Raw genomic sequence first — 13,118 nt, 5'->3', positions numbered from 1 at the left:
TAAAAATACATATATTCAAGATAATAATAAATTGCTTAACTTCAGAGTTATTTTTCACAGTTGACAGTGCTGAGTGCTATATATAATCCTGACTTCTTATGTTGTAAAGTACTTTGTGGCTGCTAAAACTCCCCAATACATAAAGTAGTGACAATGTGTATGGGTGTTTTTTTTTTTTTTAAGATTTTTTAAAAGTAATCTCTACACCCAACATAGGACTTGAACCCACAGTCCTGAAATCAAGAGTTGCAGTTTCTCAGGGTGGCTGAGTGGCTCAGTCAGTTGAGTGTCCAACTCTTGATTTCAGCTCAGGTCATGATCTCATGGTTTACAAGTTCAAGCCTGGAGTCAGGCTCCAAGTTGACAGGGCTGAGCAGACTTGGGGTCTCTCTCTCTCCCTCTCCCCTCTCTAAATAAATTAATTAATTTAAAAAACGGTTGCAGCCTGTTCTATGATGGAACCAGCCAGACACCCCAGGGTGTACGTTTCTTTGTTTTTAATGTTTATTTTCATTTATTGTGAGACAGAGCAAGCCAGGGAGGGGCAGAGAGAGAAGGAGACAGAGAATCCCTAGGAGGCTCTGCGCTCAGCATGGAGCCCAACCCTGAGATCAATCTCACAACTATGAGATCATGACCTGAGCCAAAGTGAAGAGTCAGGCACTCAACCAACTGAACCACCCAGGTGCCCCCCAATGTTTTCAAGGTAGGAATGTGGCTGAGAGGAAAAAGGCAGAAGAAACTGGCTTTTTGGTAGTGCCCATTTGGTGACCACATAAAGAGCCCTTTGGAAAAAATAATAATAAACATTTATTGAGCACTCGCTGTGTGTTAAATGCTCTATTAAGCACTTTAAATGGATTTTTAATCCAAGTAATTTAATCCATGCAATAATTCTAAAAGGTTACTTTCTTTTTCTTAGAGGTTACTTTTTTTTTTTTTTTTTGGTACAGAAAAAGAGGTTTCCTTTTTTTTTTTGTAAAGAGAAAGAAAGAGAATGCAAGTAGCGGAGAAGGGCAGAGGGAGAGAGAGAAAATCCCAAGCAAGTTCCATTCCATGCTCAGCACGGAGCCCAACATGGGGGTGGATCCCATGACACTGTGATCATGACCTAAACCAAAATCAAGAGTCAGATGCTCAACCAACTGAGCCACCCAGGCAACCCTAAGACATCATTTTGTACTATGTTCCTTGTATTACAGGTAATTTCATTTCACAGATGAGGAAACTGAGTCATGGAGAAGTCTACTGATTAGCGTACAATCATGAAAATAGAAAGCACTCCAGATGTTTCAAGCATAACAGTATTTGGTACAGAGAATAGGTACTTTGAAAGACTTTGGAAGGGCTAGAGGAGTTACTGTCACGTTAGTTTTCACTTGTGTCACTGCTTCTCTGATCCAGAGCGTAGGGAAGTTGCTGCTGCTGGAAAAGTTCAGAAAAACCACTGCTGATTGTCCCAGCTGCCTTATGTCACTGCAGGGACTGGCTGTGAAGAGAGCCAAAGCCAAAGTGAAAAAACACAGAATGCTAATTTGTGTTTCTTCTACTTTCCAAATCTCAGAACGTGCATCCACTGGGCAAAATGTAAATGAACCCAGAACGCTGGCCATAGGTTATCTAGGAAATGTAGCTCCCAGGATTCCAGCCCTGCCTTTGAGATTGCTGAGAGGGGTATGAGAATGCTAGTATTTATTTTCTGTTGTTGCCATAACCAATTACTACAAACTTAGGGGCTTAAAACAACACTCACTTATTGTGTCATAGTTTTACAAGTCAGAAGTTCAGTGGGCTCACCAGGAGAGCATGCACCTCTTGATCTTGAGGTCATGAATTCGAGCCCCATGTTGGGCATAGAGCTTACTTTAAAAAAAAAAAAAGGGGGACACCTGGATGGCTCAGTCAGTTAAGCGTCCGGCTTCGGCTCAGGTCATGATCTCCCAGTCCATGAGTTTGAGCCCAGCATCAGGCTCTGTGCTGACAGTTCAGAGCCTGGAGCTTGTTTCAGATTCTGTGGTCTCTCTCTCTGACCCTCCCCTGTTCATGCTCTGTCTCTCTCTGTCTCAAAAATAAATAAATGTTAAAAAAAATGTTTTTTTTTTTAATGGCACACGATATACTATTTCCCTAAATGGACATGATATTTCTTTTTTTTTTTTTTTTTGGTAAATGTTTTTAATGTTTTATTTATATCTGAAGGAGAGAGATACAGAGCATAAGTGGGGAGGGGAGAGAGAGGGAGACACAGAATCCCAAGCAGGCTCCAGGCTCTGAGCTGTCAGCACAGAGCCAGAGATGCAAGATCACGACCTGAGCTGAAGTCGGACGCTCAACCCACTGAGCCACCCAGACGCCCCATGGACATGATATTTCTAAAGGCTACTTATTCGCTGTTGACTGAATTAGGTCCATATTCCTTATCTGGCTCCAATTCACTTGCCTCCTACACCCTCTCTTTCTCTCAGCAACCCTATGTACACCCTTCAATTATGTGAAAAATTGTTTTCCAAAACATGGGGCGCTGGGGTGCCTCAGTCAGTTGAGCGTCCAACTTTGGCTCCGGTCATGATCTCACCTTTTGTAAGTTAAGCCCCACATCAGGCTCTGTCAGGGTAGCCTCTCTGTCTCCCTCTCTCTGCCACTCCCCACCCCCATTCTCGATCTCTCTCAAAAAATTATTTTCCAAAACGAAACATAAAAACTTGTGCAAAGATCGGTGTTATTTTACATTTTTGCCAATTTCCTTAATGTCTGACTTAAGACAGTTGGATTCTTGTATCTGTTTCTGCATTTAACCTGTTGCAACATAACACAACACTTTCCTAGAAGTTTCTGGAAAACCGAAACGTCTGAGACCAACAGAAATGTCAATACTATTTTTATAATAGACACCCACCCCCTGGACCAGATTTTTGGGAACCCACTGGGTCAAAGTGTATCATTCCGTTCATGACCCAGGCTTCCAGAACTTCCGTCCTTGCCTCATTTTCCCCGTAGCCAGTAGCTACTACACAGCAAGCAGTTGTCCCCTCGGCGATGAGAGACGCGTCATGGAAAAACTGATGGTTACACTCCCTGCGCGGAGCACAGAGAGGACACTCAGAACTGTCGAACACACAGCAGTCACAAACAGGGCCATCATCTGCCTGGAGAAATCTAACGCAGCCCAGGGTGACAGGGTGCCGGGATAATTCAGGAAACTCAAGAAAACACAAGTGGGCCATGTCCTCTCGCCCGGGTGGCAAAATTTAAGGAGTCGCCCAAAAACTCCTTCATCCAAAGAAATGAAGCTTTAAAGGCAACATTTTGAAGATTCCAATCGGTTTTTACAAAGAGTTTCACGAGTCACGTCTCTCGGAAAACTACCGCGTCGCGCGAATCACTCAGAACGACCGCCCGCCCGGACGCAGGGCGCCGCCACCGGACCGGTGAGCACCACGGCCCGACGCGAACCAGCGCTCCAGCCCAGAGGCACCCCGCCGCCGACTTCCACTTCCCTGCCACCGCCCCCTCTCGCCCCGCCCACTCCACCCGGGCGCCCCTGATTGGCCGGGCCACGGCACGCTCGCGCTGCCATTGGCCCGGAGTCCGGCGGGGGCGGGCGCGGGCAGACTTACCCCCGAGGTCCGCGCGGGAGAGTTATTGTGCGCGGCGGTTACTGTTCCTTGAGCTCCCGTTGAGGAAAGCGGCCGGTGGGGAGCCGCCGTAGGTACGTTGGGACCGGGCGGGAGCCCCGCGCGAGCGGCGGTTGGCCGGGTCGGCGGTTGCGCGGCGCCGCGCGCCTCTCTGAGGGTCGGCGCAGGAGCCCGGGGACGCCTCGCTAGCAGGGCGGCAGCGGCGGTGGGGCCGAGCGAGAGGCCCCCGCGGAGTGGCCGGGGCTCCGACGGGGTCGGGAGGACGCCCGCAGCGGGCGAGAGCACGCGTCCGCGGCGCTTCCCCGGCGGGCGGCGCGGGAGGCGACAGCGGTGTGCGCTCGGCGGCTGAGGCGCCCCGCGTGGGTGGGAGTGGCGGCTGCGGAGGGGCACCGCGTCGGCCGCGGGGTTTTATCCTTCCGAGTAAGTACGGGGTCGAGGCCCGACCGGACTACTTTAGCGGCCGTGGGGGAAGGTGGTCGCCGGCGCTCGGCCCGGCGCCGGCGCGGCTCCCCAGGCGGCGGGGAGACTGCCGTCGAGACGTGGCGTTGGGAAGTGAGCCCGGGGACGGAGGGAGCCCCTGCGAGCCCGGGGCCTGGCGCGCACACGTGTGCCGGACACCTGTTGAGCTTAGCGGCGCCAGGGATCCTGCAGCCGAGTCTTGGCGGAGATGGGTCTCCCTCCCACGCAGGCGCTCTGGCTTTTAGGAGCGCTTACAAATGTATGTGTACATATTTTCGTATCAGAGGCCGTTTTCTTCTTCGTGCCGCCGCTTGACCTGCTCTCTCTCCCCCATTTTGGCCAAGTCCAAGGATGTGCACGGTAGAGAGAGGAGGCGGTTAGTTTGCGTTGCCTCTCGGACCCCAGCCTGGCTGCCCTTGGAAAACTTGACTTCTCCGACTTGTGCGCGTGACTGTTGACGACGACGCTTCTGATGTTAGGAGCCGGCACCTGTTGTTGGCTCTGGGACAAGCTAGTCTGCGCTGCCCTGAAGACTTCTGTGTGGCCAAGATCTAGAAAGAGAAGCGGAGCGAATAACTGCAACCCCGTGGAAGTAAAACGTTGGAAGAATTTGCGTCCTGTCCACGTACAGAGACTGTTAACTCCAGGTTGGGATTTAATAAGGCTTTTCGTGACAATCCCGTCACGCGTTTATTTGTAGCCAGCAAACGGACCAGCAGCCTACTTACTTGCAAAACAAACGGTGAAGAACAGTCAAGGTCAAGATAGGTCAAGGTCAAGACGTCACAGGAGAGCTATTGAAAATGCAGAAATGCAGCCTCTGAATCAAGGATTGATGGTCCTGAATTCATCTTTTGTGAAGTATGCCTTGGTCGTGTGTCCTTCACTTCGGTTTTCGGAGATGCTGAGTGTGATGCTAATCGAATTAATCTGCCTATCTCAGCTTTATCTGCAGATTTGCACGGACCACATCCTAAGATTAACTTCTGCCTCAACAGAAATGCAGGAACAGTGTCTTATTGGAAACGATTTGTGTCTTTTAAGAACTGGTGTGTCTAGGTACATCTTGAATTTTCTGCTCTGTTTACCTTATTGACTTGTACATACCTCAGCTTTCAGCCCACTGTTATCTCCTTCCTAGTTAGTATCTTGAATTCTGGTGTGAAAATTCTTGTGGATATCATGTAATTGTATCATCGTGGGTGTGGGAAGATTTATTTCATTTCATGTAATCAGATTTTAAGTAATACATTGGATAGTTGTTAGTAATAAAAACAAACTTTATAACTTTAAATGTACAAGTGTTCTCATTGAGATATTAAATATAAAAAAGAACTGTATTCTGTTCTTTTCTGTCTCCTATTCTTACATCATTTAAATATTCTTTTCTCTGAGTTTTAATTAAACCTTGACCCATACCTTTATTTTTATTATTTTTTTTAATGTTTATTTTGAGACAGAGACACAGCATGAGCGGGGAAGGGGCAGAGAGAGAGGGAGACACAGAATGTGAAGCAGGCTCCAGGCTCTGAGCTGTCAGCACAGAGCCTGGCGTGGGGCTCAAACCCAAGAACTGTGAGATCATCACCCGACCCGAAGTCGGACGCTCAACCGACTGAGCCACCCAGGTGCCCCAACCCATACCTTTAAAATGCATTACCGTAGGCTCCGGTAGCTTCTTGCCCTTCAGCTTTACAAACAGCCTGAGTGGGAAAGAAAAGATTGTAGTCCGGCGATATTTGGAGAGAACTAACTATGACTCTCTGGGTAGGGGAGATGATTAGATTAGTTTGAATTTTTGAATTCCTGATAAAATTTCTTGGGATACAGGGATGTTCATAGACTGATCTGGTAAATGTAGAGACTCTACTGTATATAGTGCTGCTGATAAGAAGTAGCTTATGAGCTCCCAATGGCAAAAATTGCTGAGGCCTGTTTGGGTACTTAAAGAAAGACTAACCCTGGTTGACTTTTTGGATTAATTTTTAGAAGTATACATTTAAGCAGCATTTTTTAAAGCTATATGAAAGCTACCTTCCTGAGGATATAAAAGTAAATAAGATACACCTCTGACCTCAAAGCTCATAACTAAAAATACATGTAATGGCATCTCCAGAGAAGAAAGTTGTTATCTTGGGAGAAGGCTTTTTTTTTTTTCTGACAGAGCAAGCCCGAGTGGGGGAGGGGCAGAGAGAGGGAGACAGAATCCCAAGCAGGCTCTGTGCTCTCAGTGCACAGCCTAACACAGGGCTTGAACTCCTGAACCATGAGATCATGACCTGAGAGGAAACCTAGAGTTTGATGCTTAACCGACTGAGCTACCCAAGTGCCCCAAGGGAAGGCATTTTTGAAGATGTGATCTTTAAACATGTCATACAGGTGCCTGAGTGGCTCAGTAGGCTAAGCATTTAACTCTTGGTTTGGGCTCAGGGCATGATCTCATGCCTCATGAGTTCCAGCCCCACATGAGGCCCCATGCTGACAGCGATGATCTATTGGTTATATAGAAAATATTTGGCTATAACAATGTATTGGGTTAGCTACAGATGTGATTTTAAGGAAAAAAAGATGTGTAGGGTGTAGAAAACAGCTAAATCTCATTTGTAAATATATAGGAATTGATAATTACTAGAATTTGTAACTCAGGAGATAACTAGTATAAAGATAGTTAAAAATACTGAAATAAAAACAGGTTGTTAAATTGATTAAAATTGATTGCCACCAGGCATTAAGGAGTGCTGACGAGCAACTACATTTCATTATGAGCACTTTATAACTTTGATTTTAGGGCATTACATTGATGAAAGTTTTTAAAATAAAAGTAAAATTCTGCTAGCACTTAGAAAGTGGCCGGTGCAGCTGGTCCATGGACCACACTTAGAGTAGTAATTAGTTCATGCTCATTATCAGATAATCACCTGTCACAAATTGGTCAAGTTTTGTCAATTTGTTGACCATTGTATGGCCCTGAAGATAACCCTGTCCCTTCATAATTCCTAATCTGATTTGTACTTGTGATACAAGATTTCCTTGAATCTTAAGATCCTAAGATTAAATTCTGGCTCTGAACTATGTTTCCTTGAACAAATTATATAACCTAGCTCAGGTTGGTTGGTTTCTAAGTTTTACTGTTAGTAAAGGGAAGGTACATATTTGGTTCAGTGGATTTAAAAAAAAATACAATTGACATTTATTTACCGTTGATAATGTATTAAGATACTTTTGCAGCAAGAAGCATTGCAAGAGATTTTGTAATGAAAACCAATCCATCACCAGGAATAGAGAAAATAAATCAGTATGTACTTAACAGCTTCAAACTATATAAAGAAAACAATGATTAAATCAAAAGAAGTGCACAAATCCAGTGTTTTTAATAGCTGGAAGGTTGTGAACAGTACAACTAAGAACATCTGAACTAGTTGGCATTTACATATAACAACATTGTACTCAACAGTGTTAGAATACAGGTTCTGCTCAAGTATATATGGAGCTTTTGGAAAAATTGACGATGAAGCTAGCCTCAACAAATACCATTTGGAAGATAGTCATTTTGGAAGATATTCTCTGACTCTGGTGCAATTAAGCTAACTTTCAACAAAAATATAAATAGGGAATCTGCAAATTGCATGGAAATTAATGTTTCGAAATCATCCACAGATCCTAGAAGAAATTCTAATGACAATTAGAAATATTTTGAACCAAATGATAAAATTGAGAGTGGGTTTATCAAAATGTATGGGACTCAACTGAAGCAGAACTAGAGAAAAATTTTATAGCTTTAGATGCAAAAAGTTGAAGAGGGGAAAGCAGCTGAAAATGAAAGATCTGAGTTTTTATCTCAAGCTGGAAAAAGAGCAACAAATCAAGCCTGAAGAAAATGGAATTATGCCAACAGGAAATGAACACTACATACAATAGAGGGTCAACAAAGCCAAAAGTCAGTGCTTTGTAAGTATTGATTCAATAGATAGATTTCCAGTAAAAATGATGAAGGGGGGGAAAAAAACCCCACATCACTAATATCAAGAATAAAAAGAGCTTCAGTGAAGCCTGACTGGCTACAAGGGCAAGGAAGGAGCAGTGGCAACAACAACAGCAGACAGAGGCCCAGTGCTAGACAGCCAAGGACCAGAGTGACTTCATCCTACTGGACCACTGGGCCAGGCTTGCAGGAAAACCAACTTCTAGGGCCCATGGGTGCCAATATCCTCTGACTTCACTCACTGCCCTGACATCTGCCCAGATGAGCTAAGAAGCTAGTGTGAGTGGTAAGACAGCTAGAGACTGAACATGGCCTGAGCCGCTACCCGCTCATCTTAAGAAAGGAGAAAAAAAAATACTACAAATCTTACGGATGTTACAAATATAATTAGAGAAAATTATGAAGAACTTGATAAATTTGAAATTCTGTTGAAAGGAGAAAAACCACTAAAAGTAACAAAAAGATGTAGAAAATATGAGTGGTCCTGTGTCTCTTTTTAAAAATTCAATTATAATTGAAAACCTTTATTACTAAGTTAACTCCAAGCCCAGGTGGCATTATGGTGAATTATTTCTAACATTTAAGGAAGAAGTAATAACCATTTGCAAACACAAACTCTTCAGAAAATAGAAAAGACTTGCAATTTTCTTGATGTGAGACCTGTAAAACAAAATGTAAAATGTAGACATAAATCGAATCGTCAATATTAATGTCAGATATTAATGGATTAAACAGATTTTCAGACTGGAGGGAAAACCACATCCAACTATACGCTGTCTACAGGGGACACTTTAGATTGAAAGCTACAAATCTGTTGAAAATGAAAGGATAGAAAAAGATCTATCATGCAAAGAGCAACCTTAAGAAAGAGTGGTTATACTGATTTCAGACAAAACAGATTTTAGAACAAAAGATGCTACTAGAAGAGAGATGTTTTATAAAAAAAAGGACCAGTCCGTCAGGAATTTATAACAATTATATACATACACCTAATAACAGTACCAAAATCTATGAAGCAGATATTGACAAGAATTGAAGGGAGAAATAGACAATTCAAAAAGAATGGTTGGAGACCAGTACTGCCCTTTCTTAATGTACAGAAAACTAGACAGGAGACCATAAGATTTGAATAACGCTCTGAACCAACTAGACTGAAGAGATGTCTTGCGAACACTCAACAAGATAACAGCAGAATACATTCTTCTCATGTATGGAGAACATTCTCCAGTGTAGACACACTATGCCATAAAACAAACATCAGCAAATTTAAGAGGATTGAAGTCAATGAACTAGATTGATAACAGTGGAATAAAATTAGTATTTAATGCCAAGAAGAAACTTGAGCAATTCACAACTATGTGGAAATTAAACACCTCCTACTAAATAACCAGTGGGTAAAAGATGAACTCAAGGAAAAACAGAAAATACTTTGAAATGAATGAAAATGATATGCCAAAACTTTGGAGTGAAATTAAAGCAATCATTAGAAGAAAATTTTGTAGTGATGTATGCCTGTATTGAAACATACCTCAAGTCAATAACCTAACTTTAATACAAAAAGAAGAGCAAACTAAACCTAAGTCAGCAGAATGGAGGAAATAATGAGTGTGGTGGAAATTAATAAAATAAAAAATAGAGAAAATCAAGGAAACCAAAAGTTGTTTTTCCAAAAGATCAAAAAGATTGACAAACTTTTACCTCGACTGACCATGAAAGAGACTCAAATAATTGAAATCAGGAATGAAGGAGGGAGGCTTACTACTGACCTTCCAGAAGTTAAAAAAATAAATAAGAGAATAGAACAACTCACTTGTATACCAGTCAGTTAAGTAGTTGAAACAGACAAATTGCTAGAGACACAAATGAACAAACCTGACTCAGGAAGAAATAGAAAACCTGAACAGACCTATAACAAGTAAAGGGATTGAATTAGAAGGCAAAGAAGAGCCCAGTCACAAATGGGTTTATTGAGTTCTACAAGACATTTAAAAATACCAATTTTTAATAAGTTCTTTTAAGAAATACAAGAGGAAGGAACACTTCCCTAATTCTGGGAGGCCAGTATTCCTCTGATAACAAAATCAGACAAAGACACCACAAGAAAACTACAGAACAATATCTCTTATGAATATAAATGCAAAAATCATCAACACTAAAAAATTCAATCCAGCAACACAGAAAAGATTATACACCATGACCAAGTGGGATTTATCCCAGGAATGCAAGGTTGGTTTCACATCCAAAAATACAATAATGTAATGTATCAGTGGAATAGAGAACAAAGCCATATGATTATGTTAATAGATGATGAAACATTCTCTGACAAAATCCGATGCTCCTCTATGACAAAAACACTCAACAAAGTAAAGATAGTTGGGAAATTCCTTATCCTGATAAAGGTTATCTGTGAAAAATACACAGCTAACATCATACAAAAATGGTTACAGAGTAAAAGTTATCCCCTGAGTCCAAATAAAATGAGGATGTCTGTTCTCACCACTTCTGTTCTACATTATACTGGAGTTTCTAGTTAGGATAGGCAAGAAAATGAAATAAAAGGCATCATGACTAGGAAGGAAGAAATAAAACTACTGACATATGACAGGATCTTACTTGTGGAAAATTCTAAAGAAGCCTTAAAAAACTAGAGATAAAAACAAGGTCAACAATGTTGCAGGCAAGATCAATATACAATATTCTGTTGAATTTCCATGTACTTGCAACAAACAATACAGAAATGAAATTAAGAAAAATAGTTTCAATTAAATAGCATCAAAAAGAAGTACAAAGCTCTAAAAACTATGAAATGCTTTTGAAAGAAATTAAAGATCTAAAAATGGAAAGACTTCCATGTTCATGGATCAGAATGTTTGGTAGAATTGAGGTAGCAATATTCCCTAAATTGATCTATAGGTTGAACACAACCCCTATCAAAATCCAGTAGGCTTCTTTGCAGAAATTGTTAATCTGGTCCTGAAATTCATATACACAGTCAAGGAACTCAGTCCAAACAATCCCCCTGTCCCCACCACGCCAAAACAAACAAAGTTGAGGACTCACATCCTAAATTTAAAACTTAGCAGAAACCTACAGTAATTGAGACTCTGTGGTACTGGCATAAGGACAGTCCTATATGTCAGTGGGATAAAATTGAGAACATATGCCTTAACATTGAAATGAATTGGTTGTTTTTTTTTTTTTTTATTTTTTTAATTTTTTTTTCAACATTTTTTATTTATTTTTGGGACAGAGAGAGACAGAGCATGAACGGGGGAGCGGCAGAGAGAGAGGGAGACACAGAATCGGAAACAGGCTCCAGTCTCTGAGCCATCAGCCCAGAGCCCGACGCGGGGCTCGAACTCACGGACCGCGAGATCGTGACCTGGCTGAAGTCGGACGCTTAACCGACTGCGCCACCCAGGCGCCCCCGAAATGAATTGGTTTTTGACAAGAGCGCCAAAACAATTCAGTGGCGGAAAGAATGGCCTTTTCAAATGGTGCTGGAACAAATGTCCACATGCAAAAGAATAAATGGACCCCCTTGATACTATATATAAATTAAAATGGATTTCAAGAAATAAAGCTATAAAATTTTTAAACAACAGTAAATAGTCATGACCCTGGATTAAGCAGTGATTCCTTAGATATGACACCAAAAGCACAAGCAACAAATAAAAAACTAAAGTGGACATTATCAAAATTAAAAACTCGAGGTTTTCAAAGCATATCAAGAAATTGAAAAGACACCTACAGAGTGTGAGAAGTTTTCAAATCATATGTGAAAAGATACTGAAATCTAGAATATACAAAGAGCTCTTATAAGTTAATAATAAGGCAAATAACCCAATTTTAAAGTGGAAAATGCGCTGAATAAACAAGATAAACGTGGCCAGTAAGCAGCATTAGCAACCATCAGGGAAATGAAAATGAGTATCACATCACCCTCACCAAGATGAGTATACTAGGAAAGAGATCATAGTGAGTGTTGAGGAAGTGATCCTAAAACGAGATCTGTCATTCACTCCTGGTGTAAATGTAAATTTGTCTAGATGCTTTGGAAAACAGCCTTTCTCAGAAAGTTAAATATGGAGTTAGAGTATGTCGCAGCAATTCCGATGGGTATATACCCAAGAGAAATTAAAACAAGTCCACGCAAAAACTGACACATGCGTGTTTGTAGCAGTTTATTCATAATAGCCAAGTTTGGCTCTGAACCAGAATGTAAATATCCAAAATTATTCTTGAAAGTATATATAACATTAAAGTAGGGTAAAATCCGGGATGTAAAATTCAAATACTTTTTAAATACTCTCTATACCCAAAGTTGGGCTCAAACTTCAACCCAGAGATCAAGAGTCACATGATCTTCCAACTGAGCCAGCCAGTCTCCCTTTGGATATTTGTTTTAATAATGTATATTCAAATAATGTTTCATTTTGTACTTCAGTGGTTACTGAAACATTGGCTGAAATGCTTTTGGAAAACTTTTTTTTTTTAATTTTTTTTTTTTAACGTTTATTTATTTTTGAGACAGAGAGAGACAGAGCATGAACGGGGGAGGGTCAGAGAGAGCGGGAGACACAGAATCGGAAGCAGGCTCCAGGCTCCGAGCCATCAGCCCAGAGCCCAACGCGGGGCTCGAACTCACAGATCGCGAGATCGTGACCTGAGCCGAAGTCGGCCGCTTAACCGACTGAGCCACCCAGGCGCCCCGGAAAACTTTTAAATATACTAAAATCCATGGAATTGGAAAGCATGTGTAGACCTTAAAAAAAGAACAAAAAATAAAAAGGACATTTTCATAGTGAAGCATAATATGGAGATCACAAATAACAGAAAGGAAAACGTAGCAGCAAAAAGCTGTGAAAATCAGAGAAGCATAACACCAATATAAATTAAAGCTTTAATGGCATTTATATTACATGTAATTTGATTAAATTATATTGAAAGATTCATTAGACCAAAATCAGTAAGTTTTACAAGAGACATCTAAAATTGATGGGATGAACAACAGTATGTTCAGAAGGAGTTACATCATCAGA

At 41.6% G+C, this 13,118-nt stretch overlaps 1 protein-coding gene across 7 annotated transcripts in view; it reads left to right on the top strand.

Moving 5' to 3' along the window:
• The first annotated feature begins 3,606 nt into the window (after positions 1–3,606).
• The window catches only part of ATF7IP2 (activating transcription factor 7 interacting protein 2), a 59,706-nt gene continuing 50,194 nt past the window's right edge, over positions 3,607–13,118 (top strand). For 2 of the 7 annotated variants that reach the window (XM_060648463.3, XM_078439882.2), the window contains exon 1: positions 4,082–5,153. The gene's annotated coding sequence lies outside the window, so the exon portion shown is untranslated. Of the gene's footprint in view, positions 3,710–3,968; positions 4,056–4,078; positions 5,154–13,118 lie in introns of those variants that run through there. The other 5 variants (XM_078439880.2, XM_078439878.2, XM_078439879.2 and 2 more) reach the window with 5 other exon arrangements.

This window comes from Panthera onca, chromosome E3, assembly GCF_046562875.1.
Source record: "Panthera onca isolate mPanOnc1 chromosome E3, mPanOnc1 haplotype 2, whole genome shotgun sequence".
In the NCBI taxonomy this organism is placed as follows: Eukaryota; Metazoa; Chordata; class Mammalia; order Carnivora; family Felidae; genus Panthera; species Panthera onca.
The sequence above is the reverse complement of the archived record's forward strand: the minus strand, read 5'-3'. Positions and strand labels throughout refer to the sequence as shown.